This window comes from Lissotriton helveticus, chromosome 2_1 (assembly GCF_964261635.1).
Source record: "Lissotriton helveticus chromosome 2_1, aLisHel1.1, whole genome shotgun sequence".
In the NCBI taxonomy this organism is placed as follows: Eukaryota; Metazoa; Chordata; class Amphibia; order Caudata; family Salamandridae; genus Lissotriton; species Lissotriton helveticus.
In genome coordinates this window covers 111478060-111499041 of record NC_136059.1, presented here as the reverse complement: position 1 = coordinate 111499041, position 20982 = coordinate 111478060, and the positions used below count along the sequence as shown (strand labels likewise).

At 48.9% G+C, this 20982-nt stretch overlaps 1 long non-coding RNA gene across 1 annotated transcript in view; it reads right to left on the bottom strand.

Moving 5' to 3' along the window:
* Window positions 1-20756, bottom strand: part of LOC144819237 (uncharacterized) — a 91101-nt gene extending 70345 nt beyond the window's left edge. Inside the window, exons 1-2 of the long non-coding RNA XR_013607241.1 lie at window positions 20575-20756; window positions 758-904 (exon numbers count right to left, since the gene is read on the bottom strand). This is a non-coding gene — a long non-coding RNA (uncharacterized LOC144819237). The remainder of the gene's footprint in view (window positions 1-757; window positions 905-20574) is intronic.
* Between the last annotated feature and the right edge of the window lie 226 nt (window positions 20757-20982).

The following is a 20982-nucleotide window of genomic DNA, read 5'->3' as shown; positions in this document are numbered from 1 at the left end:
CTCTTGTACGAGAAAAGAGACTGATCAATAAATAACACCTTTTATTGAACACGCCCGTCTCTTCCTTTTCTCTACATTCTGATGAGACTAAGAATGCACGTACTGACTGAGTAATATAATTGCCTTGTGCTCACACGACTCTGGAGATTGACTCTTGATTAGGGGAGAGCAAAGTTGTCATGTTCTATGGTTGTCAGAAACTAAATCCCTTCTTGTCTAATCAGGGAAGTTAATCCTTCCTTGAACATTCGAGAAAGTTTCTAGCGAACTCTGAGCTTAGCTGGCAAACCCAAAAATTAAGTCTAGTATCGACAATAGTAGACCTAGTTAACGTCTGGCCTAGGCCTTTACTGCTGTAGGTACTATTCCAATGCGCAGAGCCTATTGGGAAAATAGGAACTACACTACACAGCCTCTTGGACCTATATTGGATATCTCTGAAGCAGGGGTTTACAGTTTTCCACCATTAGATATTCATGGTTTCTGTTATGCCATGTTATCGGTTTCCAATCAATGGAATATTCCCTTTCTTTATTACATTTTTTCTTTGCCATCTAGCTCACATTTCTCTGAGATCTTTTGTTTTGGACATTTCTCTCATTTCAATGGTTTTTTTGATATATAAAAGGCAGGAGACCTGGCAAGAAAATATATTTAAACCTAACAACACTCTGTGAATGTGCTTAAAGTTTAATTTCTGGTACTATATTTTTTAAATCAACAAACAATTTAAAAGTTTGAAATAAAGTCCACTTACCTGCACGGAGACATAGTGTCTGTTTCAGGTAGGGCGACAAACCCATCCAGGAAGAGGAATCTTCAGTTCCAGGCTTGTGTCTTACACAGGTGTAGCCCTGTCCACCGGGCCCTCCTTGTTTGTCATGTTGGTCACACTGGGTCACTGCTGCAGTGGAAAAAGGAGAGTGAATGATTTAAAGAGGGAGAGACAGAGAGAGAGCGAGAGAGAGAGAATGTGAGAGAAAGAGAGATGAAATAAGAGGGCTCTAAAGAAAGAGAGCTACAGGCAGAGAGAGGTAAAGAGAAAAGGTAATAGAGTCAAATTAAGGTGAGAGCAAGAGAGTCATAGGGGAAAGCTGAGTATAGAGAGAGAGAGAGAGAGAGAGAGAGAACCAGAGAGAGAAAGAGATGAGAAAAAGACTATCGAGAACATGAATGACACAGAGCAAGAGAATGGGCAGACAGGGAGTGATATGGGAGAATGAGTGAAATTCAGATAGAGTGAAAGAAAGGGGTGAAATACAGGAAGCAAGAGAAAGAGGGATACAGGTAGATCAAAAAATGGAGAGTTAGAGGGGCAAGTGGAAGTGGAAGTGAAGAGAGTGAGAGCAAAACTGAAAAAGAGTGAAGGAAAAATATAGTATGTAAAATATTACTCTTTTAGTATTATTCCATTATACATTCCATTCTTCATAAATACTTTTGTAAATCATCCCTGATGTGTTTTTCTAATCCTGGCTATATTGTCCGTAGGCACAAGGTTGGAGGGAAAGGATGGAGAAAAGATTAATGAAAGAAACAGAAAAAAGAAGAGAGAAGAAGAAATTTCAGAGAGAAAGAAAAGGAGAGTGGAGGAGAACCAGAGGCAGAATGAGAGAAAAAAAGAAGCTGGAAAGACCAAAAGATATAGAGAAAAAGAGGCTGCGGTAGAGATAGAGAGAAGGAGGTGGGGAGTGAGAGAGATGGAGGAATCAAGAGAGAGATAAAGAGAGAGGGAAATAGACAGGAAGAGTGAAGGAGTCAGGGACATCATTCAAGACCAGCAATGTGGCGACAATTCAAGAAAACTTTCATTGGCAAAGAGGGGACAAGATGCAATGTCCACACCTCACACATCGGCAGCGAAGCAGATAGAATTATATTCCAGTTTTTGCTCGTGCATAAGTTAATATTCTGGTGATATCATTATTAACCCTATTATTATATTGAGAGTAGAGATGTCTTGTTGCCGTGCATCTTTGCCATAAGACACTTCTTCGGCTACAACACCTCTCTTCATCTCAAAATGCAGTACTGATTCGCAAAGTTAACTTACACTTTTAAGTAAGTTTCCACTTTTGAGTAAGTTACCTACTTTGTGGTATTCACAATCTGCACTTTTGTAATAACTTACACTTTTGTAGTAACTTACACTTTTGTAGTATATCCAGCACCACTGATGGCCAACCACTGGTATTGCAACACCCTTCCATAGAAAATTAAATCCCATTGGAAAAAATATTAAATGAAATTAAATGATTTTAAATAGATACAAATATAATGAAATATACATTAATGTTAACATATATGGAATAGTGCATATTTGTTATTTCATTATATAATATTTAGGTTATTAAATATTGATATTTAAATACACATTAAATAAATTAAAATATGTACCCACTTCCAGAAAACAGAATAAAGAAAACAACCCTAACTTTAAAAAGGTTGCTTGTAAAGCTGCCATTTCCAGCTAATGAGATGAATGCACCAGCATTAACTGTCTCAGTACATATAAGCCATGCCCTCAGGATATATTTGAGCAGTACATGATCTAGTTCTTGAAGTTGGGGAGGGGTTACTGGAACTTCTTGACCCATAAAATGAACTCCTTAGCACAGCGCACCAATGGCAAGCCCATCTACACCCGTCTGCAACCAGAATATGTCCAGAACAGCTACTTTGCCGGTAGGAAGGTATGATCTGCTTTCATGGTCACCCCCACTTTTTGCTGGTGTTCCTCTGTTTTGTGAAGAGTCTGATTGGGATCCTGCCAATCAGGACCCCAGCCACTGTGCGTCCTCCCTAAATTTGACAATGGTAAGTACTTTGGCACCTTCGCAGTTGGCTACTACTGGTGTACTCATTTAAGTCCCTAGTATATGGAACTGAGGGACCCAGGGCATAGGTGCACCAGGGGTCTCCCGTGGGCTGCAGCAAGCAATGCGACACCCATGGGAGTCCACTTAAACTGTGACTACAGACCTGCCATTGCAGCCTGAGTACGTTGGTGCTAGCACAACTCACAACAGATATAATTTTCCTTATATCTGAGGTCAATGCACTAAAAACCTATGCCACTCACCCCTGAAGCAGGCCTTTCAGCCCTGAAGGGATGGTGCTAGGTTATAAGTGTGAGGGTGCCCTGTATGAGCAGGACACCCCCTACAATCCCTGGAGTCTATTCTCCAGGCTTTGTAAGTGGGGTACGCCATTTAATACACATAGTGAACATCAAGTCAAATACGAGATGACTAACTATATACTGACTGCAACGAAACCGGTCATGTTTGGTATCAAACATGTTGGAATACTGCCCAACACTGATTCCAGTACTGGATGTAGGATCCCATGTACTAGGGGGAATCCCTTGGGTGCCTCCCTGTATTCCCATTACCAGCCTTTCATGGTCTAACAGCAAGCTAGTGCTGCTGCTGACCTCAGGCACGATTCTGCCCTCCTGCTGCTGAGCTGAGCTTGAGCAGGGAAAGGTAGAACAAAAGGTGTCCTGTCACAGAGAGGTGTGACCACCTCCTGTTGCAAGGATCCTGCTCATACACAGAACTGTGCACAGAGACCCAGTACATCAGTGAGTTGTGGTGTACCAGAAACTCACCTCAGTACCTAGAAAAACCCCAACCAGCTAGCATCAGTGTCATACTAGCTCTTCGTCCTATACCAAAGTAACCAATGATTAGACAACCTAGAACATGAGACTTAGAACAAACTCAGGGATGGTGGGAAGTGAGAACACTCTTTTGTTATACTCTCATACCAGTCGACAACAGGAGTAAATTAGAGACAAGGGTAAGGTTAAAATATTTATTTTAACAACGTGATCTCATTTGCAGTATCTTAGCCAACATAAGCATGCATATGATTAGAATTAATAGCATTGTTACAATTCCATAAAATACAAAAGGAGAAATCATATTACAATGATTATGAAAACGGGTCTTATAGCGCCTAGTTTTTACACCCTCCCTATATAGGAACTATGTTTTTAAAACTAAAGAAGGTCTCTTAGGTTTGTTTGGGAACCCCTTTACCTTTCCGCTCAGTAAGAGTAAATCACATCAGGATCAGCAAAAGCTCTCTGCACCCCTAGAACATAACATGCGTGCAAAGCAGGCCTTAGGCCACACAACACTCCCATACAGGACTTAGTGTATTGGGCTGGGGTGGGGGCGATTGCCAGCACCACCAGTCTGCTTTGAAGGGCACATTTGGCGCCCACCTTGCATACTCCATTTTGAGCCAGTCCATGGAGCCATTGGCTACTGCTCTGGCACAAAACTGGACAAAGGACATGGGAGTGTCCTCCCCTCTGTACAGCCCCTCCTCTGGGAAGGATCCCTGACTCGTCCCAACCCTTTCCTTAGGGTATTTAAGGGCTTACCTGTGGGTGGCTCTACATATTCGTCATGGGACAAGATTCAAATCTGAAACCCCTTCAACTTCAGCCGTCTGGGCACCTTGGACTTCGCCTAGAACTGAGACTGCATCAAAGAAGACTCCTGCTGCTCCTGGTCTCGTCATCCTGCCAGTCTTCTGCTTTGCCTGTGCCTGTGCTTCATCCAGGTTCTTCTCCAGGCCTGTGGGCATCAAAGACATCCAAAGTAATCTTTCTTGGAGTGAAGGAGTCACTCCCCCTCATCTGCAGGTACTGCAACAAAGCTGACCGGTCTGCTGCTCCTCCTGCTGGACTCCAAAAGGCTCAGGAACACAGGTGGTGGTTCTGCAACTCCCTCGAGACCTGTACTGTCTTCGCAGCAAGTTTGAGGCCAATATCCCTGGTCTGAACCGCTGGAAAAGAGCCCCGGTGCATCACATCAACTTGCCGTTGCCAAGGCTCGTTAACTCTGTCCTCCAGTGCTCTTCGAGCTACAAGAAGCTCCAGCCTTCAGCATCTCTTCCTGAAAAGATCTTTGTCCTCACCACATCTTCTGCACCGTGGGCCTGCATCTTTGGTCAGCTGCTTGAGGTCCTCTTGCGACTCCTGTGCCTTCGGCCTGTGGGTCCTCTTGAGGGTCTTTCCTTTGGCTTCAGTGGGCTCCTCTGCTCGCTCGGGCCTGCTCCGACTCTCTTGCACCTGGTGAGTCCCTCGGACCTTGCTGGTCCCAATGCTGCACCTTTTTTGTTTACCATGTCTGTTGCTGCTGCCAAGGCTTGTGTTTCTAAATTTGTAATTTTTTTTATTGCATTTCAGTTAAATGCACATAACAAAATAGTAAACATTAATTGCCCACTGATATTGATACATTTGCAGATAACATGACATATGATGATACACTTTTCATATGGAACCAATATTGCTCATCACAGTATACTACAGTCTTTGTTCAGCCGGGGATCTATCTGGAAGGGCAAGGAGGTACGTCGTCATCGGTGCCCAGATGTTTTTGGTCTGGAGGCGCTTGGCAATTCCTCTGCATATGTTTTCATTTGGTCTCTACAATACGCTATGTCCTTATATCCCCCCTCTAACTTAGGATATGTTCTTTGACCCCAATGTTTTGCAACCCCTCTTTTAGTCAGTAGGAGACTAACCGCCATGCGCTTAGGACAAGCCATTTTCTGTGCTTTCACGTATCCAAGTAGACATATTTTTGGAGTACATTGATCTGTTTCACCACCTCAGAAGGATGTGTGTAACCTGCTCCTCGTAGTGGAGTATCCGGGGGCAGCCCCAAGCTAAAGGTAGAAAATCAGTCTCTGGGGAGCCACATCAACTACAATTATCATCCTTCCTAAGGCTATGTCTCTGAAGTCTGAGTGGTGTGTGGTACAACTGATGGAGAAACTTAGGGGCCCATTATGATGTCGGGTGCATGGCGGTGGCGATCCGCCCGACATCCTTGCCTGCCCGCCACCCATTTCCCCCGCCATGTTACTATGGCGGGGGGAACTGCGGCGGACCGAAACACCGTCCGCCGCTTTTCCGCCACCGGTCGCAAGAAAAGGGTTTATATGGTGGTGGTGTCTATCAGACACCGCCAGCCATATCAGGATGGGCTTTGTCAGATGCCTTTCCGTGATGAATATGAATTTTTCATATTGCGGCGGGTGCTGGTGTAAACACCGCCCGCCGCAATGTTAAACATGCATGATGCGCCCGCCAGCGTGTCCTCCGCTGTGGATATACGTTGCTCATCCTGGACGACTGCTTGTCCAGTTTTGTCGCCATGTGGTCAATGCGTAGGTTGAGCGCATCAATTTTGGTGTCTATAGATTGAAGCCTCTGCTGTATCGCCACCAGCGTGGAAGCCAACGCCGCAGATCCTTTGGGCCGAACAACCTGCTCTGAATCTGACATCGACTCTCCACTGGGCGTGGCCACCCTTTTGACCTCAAATGTGAGGCAAGATTGCTGCTTGTCCGTTGTGCCCATGTTTCACTGATTAAGGCATCCAGTAGCCTGGCTGCATAGCAGTGAAGTAGTATCAGTGTCCTTGTCGGAGGGAGAATGCCCATCCATGTTACCGCACACACTCCAGGTCGCCGTGTAGTTTTGATGTTGTCCATGACTGCCAACACACACAGTGTGTTTTAAAGATTTTGACTGAAACAAGCACAGGGTTGTCGTCGGTATTTTACTGCTGAGGTCAGCTCTCACTCTGCTGCTACATTGGCGTGTTACTCCGAGATGGCCACAGAGAGAGCCTTAGTCTGGGGTTATGTCACAGAAATGGGTTCTCTATTGGACTGTGGGTTGTGAAAGAAATAAGGGCGAGAACAAAATGGAGACTGTCTCACTCAAGGGCCCGCCCCTATTGTATGTCTATTTGCGAAAGGCCGGAGACCCCTGAGATAGCCCCGTTCTTTGCAAGTCATTAATGTCTGTGCCACTCACAGTAGGCGTTCAGATATCCTTTTCTAAAATCCGTTAGCTCCTCATATATCTCTTTCAGCTAATGCAGGTATATAGTTCTCACCATGTTTGAACTCACTTTCTCTGTGTTTTGGAAAGTAGGGTCTGCTTTCATGGTTACCTCCTCTCCCCTTTTGCTGGTGTCATACTGTTTTTCTGGCTAGTCTGACTGGGATCCTGCTAATCAGGGCACCCGTCACTGTGCTTCCTCCCTAAATTGGCTATGGTACATTCCTAATTGGCAGCTGGGGTACCCTAGTAAGTACCTAGTATCTGGTACTAAGGTATCTAGAGCCTAGTACACCAGGGGTCCCCATGGGCTGCAGCATCTATTATGCCACCCATGAGGGACACTTCAAACTTGGACTACAGGCCTGCCATTGCAGCCTGTGTGAGTTGGTGCTTGCACCTCTCATGAAAGATATACCTATCCTTATATCTAACATAACTGCACTTAAAACCTCTAAGTCACCACTTTAGTAGGCCTTTCAGACCCAAAGGCAGGGTGCTCGGTTCTAAGTGTGAGAGTGTCCCAGCATGAGCAGGACACCCCTGCAACCTCCATTCCAGTCTATTCTCCTGGGTTGTCCGTGCATCAGCCCTTACGATATATAGAGTGGCCATGCGTCATTACACGATGACCATCTCTAAACTGACTGTAACGAACCCTGTCAAGTTTGGTATCACAAATGTTGGAATCATACGGTGTGGGAGGCATGATTCCATGCACTGTAAATCTCCTTTGGGGGGCCCTCAGTGCTCCTGCTACCCGTCATCCAGAACCAGACAGCAAGCTAGGGCAGCTGCCGACCTGAGACTCGATTCTGGCCTCCTGCTGCTGAGCCAACCTCATGCAGGGAAAGGCAGAACAAGAGATATCCTGTCACAGTTAGGTGTGACCACCTCCCAGACGGGGTTTAGCGGTGGATCCCCACCGAGACCAGGAAGACGGTCACCCAGGCCCTCGTCACCAGCCGACTGGACTACGGCAACGCCCTCTACGCCGGAACCACCGCCAAACTCCAGAAGAGACTCCAGCGGATCCAGAATGCCTCAGCACGACTCATCCTGGACATCCCCCGTCGCAACCACATCTCCGGACACCTGAGAGACCTGCACTGGCTCCCGGTCAACAAGAGAATCACCTTCCGTCTCCTCACCCACGCACACAAAGCCCTGCACAACCAAGGCCCAGGATACCTCAACAGCCGCCTCAACTTCTTCGCTCCCAAACGCCAGCTTCGATCGACCGGCCACGCCCTCGCCGCCGTCCCCCGCATCCGAAGAGCCACCACAGGGGGAAGGTCTTTCTCCTACCTCGCCGCCAAGACTTGGAACACCCTCCCGACCCACCTCCGCCTGACCCAGGACCACCTCGCCTTCAGTAAGCAGCTCAAGACCTGGCTGTTCGAGCAGTAGCGGACCCCCCTCCCCTAGCGCCTTGAGACCCTCCGGGTGAGTAGTGCGCTATACAAATGCTTTGATTGATTGATTGATTGATTATTGGGACAGGGTGAGGAGGTTACCAGAGTAACTCAGACTGCTTGAGGGGTACACTTGGTGCCCTCTTTGCATACTCCAGCTCAAATCAGTTCGGGGAACCATTGCCACCTGTTCTGGTTTGAAACTGAGCAAAGGACATGGGAGTATCCTTCCCGCTGTCAAGCCAGTCCTTGGGCGGGACCCCTGAAACATCCCAACCTTTTCCTTAGTGTACTTAAGGGCTTACCTGAGGGTGGGTCCCTAGATTTGTCATGGGATTCGATTCAGATATAACTCTGTGTCCCCTTCAACCATCTGGCCATTCTGACTGAGTCGTACTGACCGCGTCGGACTGACCCCATCGAACTTCACTTTGGGCACCAAGACTGTGACCGGGAAGACTCCTTCCACTACAGATCTCTTCGTCTGCAAGCCCGCTGCACTGTCAGTGTCCATGCTCCATACAGGTTCCACCCAGGGCCTATGGACATCCAAAGACCCTTGAAGGAATCTCCCTTGAAGTCCGACCTCCTCATGGTCTGTCCAGGGCAGATTCTTCCATAAAGGGCTTGGTCAACTCATGCAAGGAAACTATTTCAATGTCTGGAAGAAAGCACTAGTGGGGCCTTTATTCAAAATAACAAGTGCAGGTCCATTATGATGAGAGATGCAAAGTAGTTGCCTTCAGGCAAACTCAAGTAATTCGGAAATTTTAATGTTTGGAAACTTATCCCCTCTGGACATTCAAAGAATCAATCAATCAATCAATCAATCAATCATTGTACTTATAAAGCGCGCTACTTACCGGTGAGGGTCTCAAGGCGCTGGGGGGAAAGGGCGGGGTGCCGCTACTACTGGAAGAGCCAGGTCTTGAGGAGTCTTCTGAAGGAGAGCAGGTCTTGGGTCTGTCGTAGGTGCGTAGGAAGGGTGTTCCTAGTTTTGGCGGCGAGGAAGGAGAAGGATCTGCTGCCGGAGGTCATTCTTTGTATGCGGGGGACAGCGGCGAGGGTGAGGCTGGCATAGCGGAGCCGGCGGGTGGGGGTGTAGAAGCTGTAGAGGTAGGCTGGTCCGGTTTTGTGGAGTGCTTTGTGTGCGTGGGTGAGTATCTTGAAGGTGATCCTCTTGTAGACGGGGAGCCAGTGTAGGTCTCTCAGGTGGGGGGTGATGTGGCTGCGGCGATAGACGTTGAGGATCAGTCGGGCGGAGGTGTTTTGGATGCGTTACAGTCGTCGCAGGTGTTTGGCCGGGATTCCTGCATAGAGTGCGTTGCCGTAGTCCAACCTGCTGCTGACGAGGACCTGTGTCACTGTTCTTTTTGTTTCAGTAGGGATCCACTGGTAGATCCTGTGGAGCATGCGGAGGGTGTTGTAGCAGGAGGAGGAGACAGCGTTTACCTGCTTCGACATGGAGAGGGAGGAGTCGAGGATGATTCCTAGGTTGCGTGCGTGGTCGGTGGGTGTCGGTGCTGTTCCCAGTGTGGTCGGCCACCAGGAGTCGTCGCAGGCTGAGGGGGTGGATCCGAGGATGAGGACTCCATCTTGTCCGAGTTCAGCTTCAGTCGGCTGCCTCTCATCCATTCGGCGACGGCCTTCATTCCCTCTTGGAGGTTGGTTTTGGCGGGTGCAGGTCCTTGGTGAGGGAGAAGATGAGCTGGGTGTCGTCGGCGTAGGAGATGATATTGAGGTTGTGCTGGCGGGCTTCGTGAGCGAGGGTGGTAATGCAGAGGTTAAACATCGTTGGGCTGAGGCATGAGCCCTGGGGTATGCCGCAGATGATGTCGGTGGCTTCGGAGCAGAAGGGGGGAAGTCGGACGCTCTAGGTTCTGCCGGAGAAGAAGGATGCGGTCCAGGCAAGGGCCTTCTCTTGGATTCTGGCTTCTTGGAGGCGTGTCTTTAGTGTGCCGTGGCAGACCGTGTCAAAGGCGGCTGATAGGTCCAGGAGGATGAGGGCTGATGTTTCACCGTTTCCTAGTTGGATCCTGATGTCGTCTGTGGCGGCGATGAGGACTGTCTCGGTGCTGTGGTTTTTTCAGAATCCGGACTGGGATGGGTCTAGTATGTCGCTGTCCTCGAGGTGGCGTGTCAGTTGAGTGTTGACGATTTTCTCGATAACCTTCGCCGGAACGGAAGCAGGGTGATGGGCCGGAAATTCTTGAGGTCCTTGGGTTTCATCTTGGGCTTTTTGAGAAGGGCGTGCTTCCAGCTTTCCGGGAATGTAGCTGTCTCAAAGGAGATGTTGATTACTTTCTGTAGTTGGGGTGCAATGGCTGCGTCTGCTTTGTTGAATATGTGGTGTGGGCAGGGGTCTGACGGTGATCCTGAGTGGATGGAGTTCATGATCTTGCGTGTTTCGTCGTTGTTGACATTGGTGCAGGAGGTCAGGCGGTTGATGCGGGTGGTGTTCATGGGGGGTGGAGGCTGACATTGTCGGGGTGGTCGTGGTGAAGTTGAAGCTGTCATGGATGTCAGCGATCTTGCGGTGGAAGAAGGTGGCTATCGAGTCGCACAGTTCTTGTGAGGGCGGGATGTCGTTGGCGCTGGGGTTGGAGAGTTCCTTCACGATGCTGAAGAGCTCTTTGCTGTCGTGTGCGTTGTTGTCCAGGCGGGTTTTGAAGGACGATCTCTTGGCTAATCTGATGAGATGGTGATGTGTGCGGGTGGCATCCTTGTGGGCTGCGTGGCTGTCTGGTGTTTGTTCGTGGAGCCATTTCTTCTCCAATTTCCGGCAAACTCGTTTGGAGGTCTGGAGTTCTTCTGTGAACCAAGTGGCTTTCTTGCTGGTGCAGCTGTTGGAGGGTTTCTTGAGCGGGGCGAGGATGTTGGCACAGTCGTTGATCCACTGTCTGAGGTTGAGGGCGGCGGAGTCTGGGTTGGTGGGGTCGGTGGGTGGGTTCTGGGCGAGGGTGATGGACAGCTGGTCTTTGGTGACAGTGTTCCAGCAGCGGCAGGGCAGCTGTTGGGTGTGGTGGTGCGTGGTGGGCTTCCTGTAGGTGAAATGGATGCAGTGGTGATCCGTCCAGTGGAGTTTCGTGGAGCGGTCGAAGGAAATGTGGGTGCTTGTGGAGAAGATGGGGTCAAGCGTGTGGCCGGCGGCGTGGGTGGGAGCAGTGACGAGTTGTCTGAGGCCAAGGTTGTCGATCAGGGTGGCGGAGTTGGCGTCATTGTTGTTCTCGAGGTGGAAGTTCAGGTCCCCGAGGAGGGTGTAGTCCGTGGAGGCGAGTGCGTGGGTGCTGAGGAGGTCGACGATGGTGTTGCTGAACTGTGGCCGGGGTTCTGGGGGTCTGTAGACGAGTGTTTCTCTGAGGGTGGTGTTGGGGTCAGTGGCATATAGAGTTGATGGTTGCCCTGATGCTAACCTCAGTAGCCAGAAATGTGGGGGTTAAACTAGACGCAGAACTATTCTTCCAACCACAGGTGCAAGCTGCTGTTGCAGTTGGCTTTTCCTCATTAAAGGCCTTAAGAAAGATTCTACAATTTCTTTCAGCTGAAGCACGGAAATATATTGTACATGCCCTAGCAACTTCTAGGCTGGATTATGCAAACGTCCAGTATTTGGGACAACCAATCCGACTGTTAAATAGATTACAAAGAGCGCATTAATATTCTAAGAATAGTACTTAATATTCCTACAATACCCAGGAGTGGATCGGGGTAGTTCTTTCTCTTTCCAGGCAGCTAAATTATGGAACTCTTTGGGGGCCAGCCTCGCTGTCTTGAAATAGAGCCAGTCTTCAAGGCTAACCTCAAAACCTGCCTTTAAATGGAATATAGATAGCTAGAAGGGTTGACTGTGCATTCCTTGTCATTATTGATTCTCTGCCTCGCACAAGACGCTCTCTTTTGCAGCAGCTGTTTTGTGCGATAGAAATACATTTTCATATATTATTAAGTTAATGAACAAAAAGTTTGCACATTACAACCTTTTGTACATCCTGCATCGGACTCTGGTGCAGGGTGGATCCTTTGTCCTGTGGCTCCAGAACCAGCCGTGTAATGTCCCACACACTATGCCCACCCCCCACAGCCCCACAGACTGCTGAACACTGCAGTGTACAGTGCACAGTGGGTCTGGGTGTTGTCCATGGCTGCTCTCTGTGCCATCTCACCAACAGCCACACAGACCTCTGACTGCCCTCAGTACCCACCCCCCATGGCCCCAGAGACCGATGAACACTCCAGCGTACAGTACTGAGTGGCTCCGGGAGTGGCCACTGGCCGCCCTCTGTACCCACGCCCCATGGCTCCACAGACCTCTGAATACTCCAGCGTACAGTACTGAGTGGCTCTGGGAGTGGCCACTGGCGGCCCTCTGTACCCACGCCCCATGGCCCCACATACTCCTGAACTCTCCAGCATACTGTACTGAGTGGCTCCGGGAGTGGCCACTGGCCGCCCTCTGTACCCACGCCCCATGGCCCCTCAGACCTCTGAACACTCCAGCGTACAGTACTGAGTGGCTCTGGGAGTGGCCACTGGCGGCCCTCTGTACCCACGCCCCATGGCCCCACATACACCTGAACTCTCCAGCATACTGTACTGAGTGGCTCCGGGTGTGGCCACTGGCCGCCCTCTGTACCCACGCCCCATGGCCCCTCAGACCTCTGAACACTCCAGCGTACAGTACTGAGTGGCTCCAGGAGTGGCCACTGGTCGCCCTCTGTACCCACGCCCCATGGCCCCACAGACCGCTGAACACTCCAGCGTACTGTACTGAGGGCCTCTGGAAGTGGCCACTGGCCGCCCTCTGTACCCACGCCCTATGGCACCACAGACCGCTGAACACTCCAGCGTACAGTACTGAGTGGCTCCGGGAGTGGCCACTGGCGGCCCTCTGTACCCACCCCCCATGGCCCCACATACCACTGAACACTCCAGCGTACAGTACTGAGTGGCTCCAGGAGTGGCCACTGGTCGCCCTCTGTACCCACGCCCCATGGCCCCACAGACCGCTGAACACTCCAGCGTACTGTACTAAGGGCCTCCGGAAGTGGCCACTGGCCGCCCTCTGTACCCACGCCCCATGGCACCACAGACCGCTGAACACTCCAGCGTACAGTACTGAGTGGCTCCGGGAGTGGCCACTGGCCGCCCTCTGTACCCACGACCCATGGCCCCACAGACCGCTGAACACTCCAGCGTACTGTAATGAGTGGCTCCTCGTTGGGCCGACGCTGCAATGCCCAACGAACCCTCTCACCCCTGAGGGGTGCCATGCTTCATCATCGGGCTGCTCCTCGTTGGGCAGGCGCTGCAATGCCCAATGGGCCCTCACCACCCCATGACCCTTCACAATAGTGACATGTTCTTCCTAACAGAGACCTGGTTCAACGATACCTCTCACTCTATGTTTGATCTCCTATTACCCACAGGCTATTCTATTTTTAGGAATGACAGACCTATCAAAGTTGGGGGAGGTGTTGCAGTCATCTTTAGAAACTCCCTTCAACTTAAGGCTTCTCCCATCAGCGTCTTCTGCACTATTGAATGTCTATCTCTTGAGCTTTAACTACACCACCACTCACGCCTCAGATTCCATGTCATTTACCGCCCACCTGGCAGCGGCCCTTCATTTATGGAGGAACTCACTGACTTCATCAGCGACCAATACTCGCAAAGTGACAATCAGACCTTCGTGGGTGACTTCAATCTCCACTGGGGCTCTCTGCAAGACTCTTCCGCAAATTTGCTGGCCACCTTCCTCTCTACAAAGGATCTTATCCAACACTGCACAGAATCAACACACTCTAAGGGCTCAATCCTGGACCTTGTTTTTTCCAAAGCAGGCATGCTTTCTATCGCTACCCCTATTCACGTAGACTGGTCTGACCACCTCCTCATCCCATTCTCTCTTAACCTAGCGCACTCTATAACTCTTGGCCAACCTGAAAGAGCTACCTCCTGGTTCCATGACACTAAAAATATTGACACCATTTCCCTCTGTGAATCAGTTTTGCTGTCACTTCCAAGGCTAGACCGAAACCTAGATGTTGACGTTCTCGACTCCCAATGCCTCTCAGTCCTTGCAGTCGAAATCAATAACGTCGCTCCTCTCCGAAGCAAAAAGAAAAGGCCCATTCCCTCAGCACCTTGGTTCAACAAATCCCTCTATGAAGAAAGGAAGCACCTAAGACTGCTGGAGAAACAATGGAGGCAAGCACCCTCACCGATAATTTGGCCATGCTTCGTTCAGCAAGATCCAAGTACCAAAAGCACATCTTCCTTGGGAAAGCATCACACTTCAGAACCCTCCTTGACTCAGCCAAAAATAGACCCAAAAACTATTTGATCTCATCAAGACTACTAACTGCTCTCCCCCAAACTCCAAGTTGGAAGATTCCACAAAGAAAGCTGCGGATTTCGCTGTATTATTCGACGAAAAGTGCAATCACTTGTGGATCAGGTCACTCGTCCTACCCCTCCAGAGGAGCGCAAATCACTAGTCATTTGGCAGAACTTCGACCCCATCTCTGAAGAAGTCCTCCTCAAGTGCATCCTCGAAACAAAGCCCTACAACCATTCTCTTGAACCCATCCCTAGTGCCATTGCCATTGACATCTATACCCATTCTCTTCCCTATTGGACCACTCTGGTCAACCTCTCCCTCTATCAAGGCTTCCTTCCTGTTCCCTTCAAAACTGGGCAGGTCACCCCTCTGCTAAAAAAAACCCACTGCTGATGTGAATGACCTCAACAATTTCTGCCCCATCACTAACCTACCCTTTCTTGCGAAGATCACAGAAAGATGTGTTGCGAAACAACTCTCTCGTCATATCAAGGACAATGATCTTCTTGACAATTTTCATTCCGGCTTCATCCAAAATTGCAGCACTGAAACAGCCCTGCTGCAAGGGATTGATGACGCGCTGGGGATACTCGATTCAGGGGGGTCTTGTCTTCTTATTCTCCTTGACCTTTCTGCAGCCTTTGACACTGTCAATCACAACACCCTCCTCAACACTCTTCAACAGAGAATGGGCATGGAGGGCACTGTGCTTAAATGGTTTGCTTCCTTCCTCTCTGATAGATCCCAAATGAGCAAAATAGCGGACAGTCTTTTATCTCCTTTGGCGGTGGGTTAAGGTATTCCTCAAGGCTCTATACTTTCACCCACATTGTTCAATCTCTACTTGGAACCACTGGGAAATCTCCTAAGTAAATCCGGGGTCCACTATCATCTCTACGCAGACAACACTCAAATCTACCTCAAGGTTGCCTCTACTCATGATCTCTCCGTCCTAAGCTCTACTCTGGACTCCATTCAAAACTGGATGTCAACGCATCAACTGATTCATAATCCCTCCAAAACTGAATTCCTCCTCCTCTCCTCCTCACTTTCTCCTCCCCCGGTTCAATCATGGATGGACCAGATGAATCTACTGAACAATAAACCCATCATTGTCGACAGCGCAAAATCGCTTAGTGTCATACTCGACACAAAACTCAATCTATTGTCCCACATTAATTCAATTGCAAAGTCTGCTCAATACCAACTGCGCCTTCTTTGGGGGGATTCGTTGCTTCTTCCCGGAGCATGACCTTAAAACCCTGGTCCAATCGCTGGTCCTCTCCAGATTGGACTACTGCAATTCTCTTCTTACTGGCCTCCCCAACACCCACCTGTCCCCCCTTAAGTCTGTTCTCCATTCAGCAGCTCGTTTCATTTATGAGGCCAAAAGAAGTGACCACATCACACCCATGTTATCCACCCTCCGCTGGCTTCCCATCGAGGCAAGATCTATCTACAAGACTGCCTGCATCACCCTCAAAGCCTTGCACTCCTCCTCTCCTTGCTACCTGGCGAACAAACTGAAACTCTCTGGAGGCTCTAGACCATCACGAAATGCGGAAAATCTACTGCTTGAACCTCCCACTTTCAAGAAGGAAAGATCGATGGCCCAATCCTTTTCAGGCAACACAGTGAGAATCTGGAACTCACTTCCGCCTCAGCTCCGGACCACCACCTCCTCCCAGGCCTTCAAAACTGTCCTCAAAGTTCTCCTCCTTCAAAGAAACTTCCAAAGTTAATTCATGCCCTCTCTATTATCTGAAGGAAGACCTTTTAGTATAGAAAATTTCTATTCTCCATGACTATGGAAGTGCCTTGTATGCGTATCAATAGAGAGAGAGAGGACTAGAAAGCTAGTCCGCATCCCCAGGGATTTATATGTTATCAACAAGGATTTGCTAAATGGCACCGTATTATTGGACTCTGGACTGTATTATCAGCAGGCACCCATTGGGTGTATTTATAAAGCCCTCCCCCACCAAATTGGTTGGTGGCATGCTTCATCATCGGGTCCACCCAGTGACACCTAGCGTGGTCCGGGTGTGCTTCGATGCCTGATTAAAGCGGAGCAGGTGTGTTACTGAAAGTGCAGTGTGGTGGATTGTGAAGTGAAGTTAAAATGGGTAAGACGGTGGTCCCAGTACCCACGGGTGAATTAAATTGTAATACCTGGGCCTCCGTTAGCGGTTAAAAACAAGGCAGGTGGACGTTGTGGTGGTAAAATTAAGACCTCCTACATCCAGTTGTGGTCGACATGTTTCAACCAGTGCCTTTAGTACTGCTTGATTTTCTCAGGACCGTAGATAGTGCAAGTGCAGGTTAAAAACAATTAAGTGAGTGTAATCAGAATATGTGTCGCACTCACTAAGGTGCTATAAGTGTGCGAGGGGGATTCCCTCACCAAGCATACGCTAGCGTTTTGCTGTGAGTGCTCCCTGGAGTCATGCGGCAAGGGGTTTTGACCGGGATTCTTGGTCAGGACCTGCGGGATACCTGTTGTACCGTCATCTGTAGGCTGATGATGGTACAACAGGTATCACACTCGCACCAAAACGCTAGCGTATGCTTGGTGAGGAAATCCACCTCACACACTTATAGCACCTTAGTGAGTGTGACACATAGTCTGATTACACTCACTTAATTGTTTTGTACGCTTTTGTAACCTGCACACATGTCACTTTTCCTCCTGTAATGCACCGTTTGCTACCTCGTGTATTTTGTTTGCTCACAATTGTCACTTTTGCCTCATGTAACTTAGCGTTTGCTTTTGTAATTTGTTCACCTGTAATGTTCTCATGTATCAGTTCTGTTCCTATTGTAAAGCGCTCTGTCACCTTCGGGTAAAGTCCGCGCTATATAAAAACGCATAAATAAATAAATAAATAAATACTTGATCGTCAGGCAGCTCCTCGTTGGGGCGGCGCTGCAATACACAATGGGCCCTCACCCCCTCGAGGGGTGTTATGCTTCATCATCAGGCAGCTCCTCGTTGGGCCAGCGCTGCAATACACAACCGGCCCTCACACCCCGAGGGGTGTCATGCTTCATCATCGGGCAGCTCCTCGTTCGGCCGGCGCTGCAATACCCAACGGGCCCTGACACCACCGAGGGGTGTCATGCTTCATCGTCGGGCAGCTCCTCAGTCTGCCGGCACTGTAATGCCGAACGGGCCCTCACACCCCCGAGGGGTGTCATGCTTCATGGTCGGGCAGCTCCTCATTGGGCCGGCACTGCAATGCCCAACAGGCCCTCACACCCCCGAGGGGTGGCATGCTTCATCATCGGGCAGCTCCTCGTTCGGCCGGCGCTGCAATGCCCAAAGGGCCCAGCACGGCGGCTGTTTGCTGGAGTTCTTTTATTTTTTGCCAATGTGAAGAGTGAGGTGTAGAGTGGGTGTGATAATGTAAGTAGACTGGTGTAGAAGTGAGCTAAAAATAACTTGGAAAACCCTAGGTAATTTTAATAACTGTGCTCCTTGGTTATGATTAAAATCAGGCAGGCTAGAAATGAATGCAATGGTCCGATCAAGCACAAGGTGATGTTTTAAGAGAAGCTCAAAGTTTTTCTTGTCTAATTACTGTAGAAAACATCATACCAATTCATCAGGACCAGCGCCCTAATCTACTCGTGTGAGGGTCAGTGACGAGTGTCTGTGAGTTATGCTGCACCCTACAAAATATCACACTGGTATTCAGTATACCTTCAGGATAAAAGCTGACCTAAAGAAGTAGATAAAACAAAGAAAATGAACAGAACAAAGAATAGCATACAGTGCATTGCAGAATACGTGCATGCTGAGGCCGTCAACGCCCTTATATTGTGGGTGTGGAGCGCACTAGTTTAAGCATGATTCATGCAAAGATACCGCACACTGACAAGACAGACATATAACACTCAGCGTAAGCCCAGAACTATAGCACGGGGACAGAGTTGGAGGTGAAAGTCCCTGTCCCAAGTAAGAAGGCTTACCAAGTATGGGGAAAACTGCACCACAACAATGAATGGTACTTTGGGGGGACAATATGGAAAGAATCAAATGATTGTGAGCATCAGAAACAAGTAATGCTAGTGGGGCCGGTCCAGTGGAGCCCGTCTGGGGGTGGGGGAGGTGTATAGTCAGGATATGCTTCTACTCTTTTGAATTTTTATTGTTTTGTTCTTGTTTCATTTAATAAACTAAGATTTATTTTTCTAATTTTGTGTGGAATCTCGGTCGTGTTTTCACTGTTTTACTGTTTGAAGTGTTGCACAAATACCTTACACATTGCCTCTAAGTTAAGGCTGACAGCGCTGTGCTAAGCTAGCAGAAGGTGCGCACAGTTTAATTTAGGGTATGTTTGTGACTTACCCTGACTAGGATTGTGGTTACTGTTTGACCAGCGCTTTCACCTCAATCAACCAGAAACCCAATTTCTATCAGCAGCCATTAAGGTACTCTGTTAGCTTTCAATGAAGTTACAGATCAAAATCAAGACTCTCTACCATCCACAATTCCTCCAGGATGAAAGGTCCCACTGCTAACAAAGGTGGCCTGACACTGCACTTGTACCAGGATCCTGCAATCATCTTAGTAGCATGAACAATCAGAATTTAAAAAAACTGGTGGGAGATCTGTGGGTATTGATTCTGGAACGCCTCAAACCCTACCTTTAAACACAAAGCCACTTGCCTCAAATACAGGAATATGAAGCATTTATGCTACGGGATACAAACGATTGTGCCATTTCTGAATGCAAAAATGCTTTTACAAATGAACATTACACAAATTGTGATTCTGTAACATGGTACCAAATCGCAATTTGTGTTTGCAATTCGGTATTTGGAAGGGTAAGTTTATATCGTCCTTTCCAAATACTGAGTCTGAAAGGGATATATGAATGTTTTGTAAATTATGGTTGCTTGTACACTGGCATCCCTCCCTTGTTATGCACTCATCCCTGGTGCACACTGGCATCCCTCCCTTGTTATGCACTCATCCCTGGTACACACTGACATCCCTCCCTTGTTATGCACTGATCCCTGGTGCACACTGTCATCCCTCCCTTGTTATGCACTCATCCCTGGTGCACACTGACATCCCTCCCTTGTAATGCACTGATCCCTGGTGCTCACTGACATCCCCCCTTGTAATGCACTGATCGCTGGGGCACACTGACATCCCTCCCTTGTAATGCACTGATCGCTGGGGCACACTGACATCCCTCCCTTGTTATGCACTCATCCCTGGTGCTCACTGACAACCCCCCTTGTAATGCACTGATTTCTGGTGCACACTGACATCCCCCCTTGTAATGCACTGATCCCTGGTGCACACTGACATCCCTCTCTTGTGATGCACTGATCCCTGGTGCACACTGACATCCCTCCCTTGTAATGCACTGATCCCTGGTGCACACTGACATCCCTCCCTTGTAATGCACTGATCCCTGGTGCTCACTGACATCCCCCCCTTGTAATGCACTGATCGCTGGGGCACACTGACATCCCTCCCTTGTCATGCACTGATCCCTGGTGCACACTGACATCCCCCCTTGTAATGCACTGATCGCTGGGGCACACTGACATCCCTCCCTTGTTATGCACTCATCCCTGGTGCGCACTGACATCCCCCCCTTGTAATGCACTGATCCCTGGGGCAAACTGACATCCCTCCCTTGTTATGCACTGATCCCTGGTGCACACTGACACCCCCCCTTGTAATGCACTGATCCCTGGGGCACACTGACAGCCCTCCCTTGTTATGCACTCATCCCTGGTGCACACTGACATCCCTCCCTTGTTATGCACTGATCCCTGGTGCACACTGACATCCCTCCCTTGTTATTCACTCATCCCTGGTGCTCACTGACAACCCTCCCGTGTTATGCACTGATCGCTGGTGCACACTGACATCTCCCCTTGTAATGCAAGCTCATTACAGATACTTTACTAGTGCATACCTTTTTGAAATAGTATATGATCCTTTTCAGCTGGACGGAGGCATTGAGTGGGTTTCAGAAGAGAGGCGACAGAAGTCTGGAATGACCGGTCCTCATGTTGAAAGGCTTGTTGAAGACCAGCACAGCTCTTTGCATTAGGATGGAAATCAGAAGAGCTTCTCGCTTTGGGATTGTAAAATATTTCTCGCTCCACTGCAAGACAGAAGGACCAGGAAAGACAGAGTGAGTACAGGATGGGAGAATAAACAGCTGTGAGACTGAGCGAGGAGCAAAGGTACTCTTCATCAAGACCAATATAGGTCTACATTGTTTCCAGTAATAACAACAAGCACTTAAGAGGCACTTTCCATTATCAGTGTAAACACTAGTACAGTGTTAGAAATGAATGACTCAATTGATATAACAATA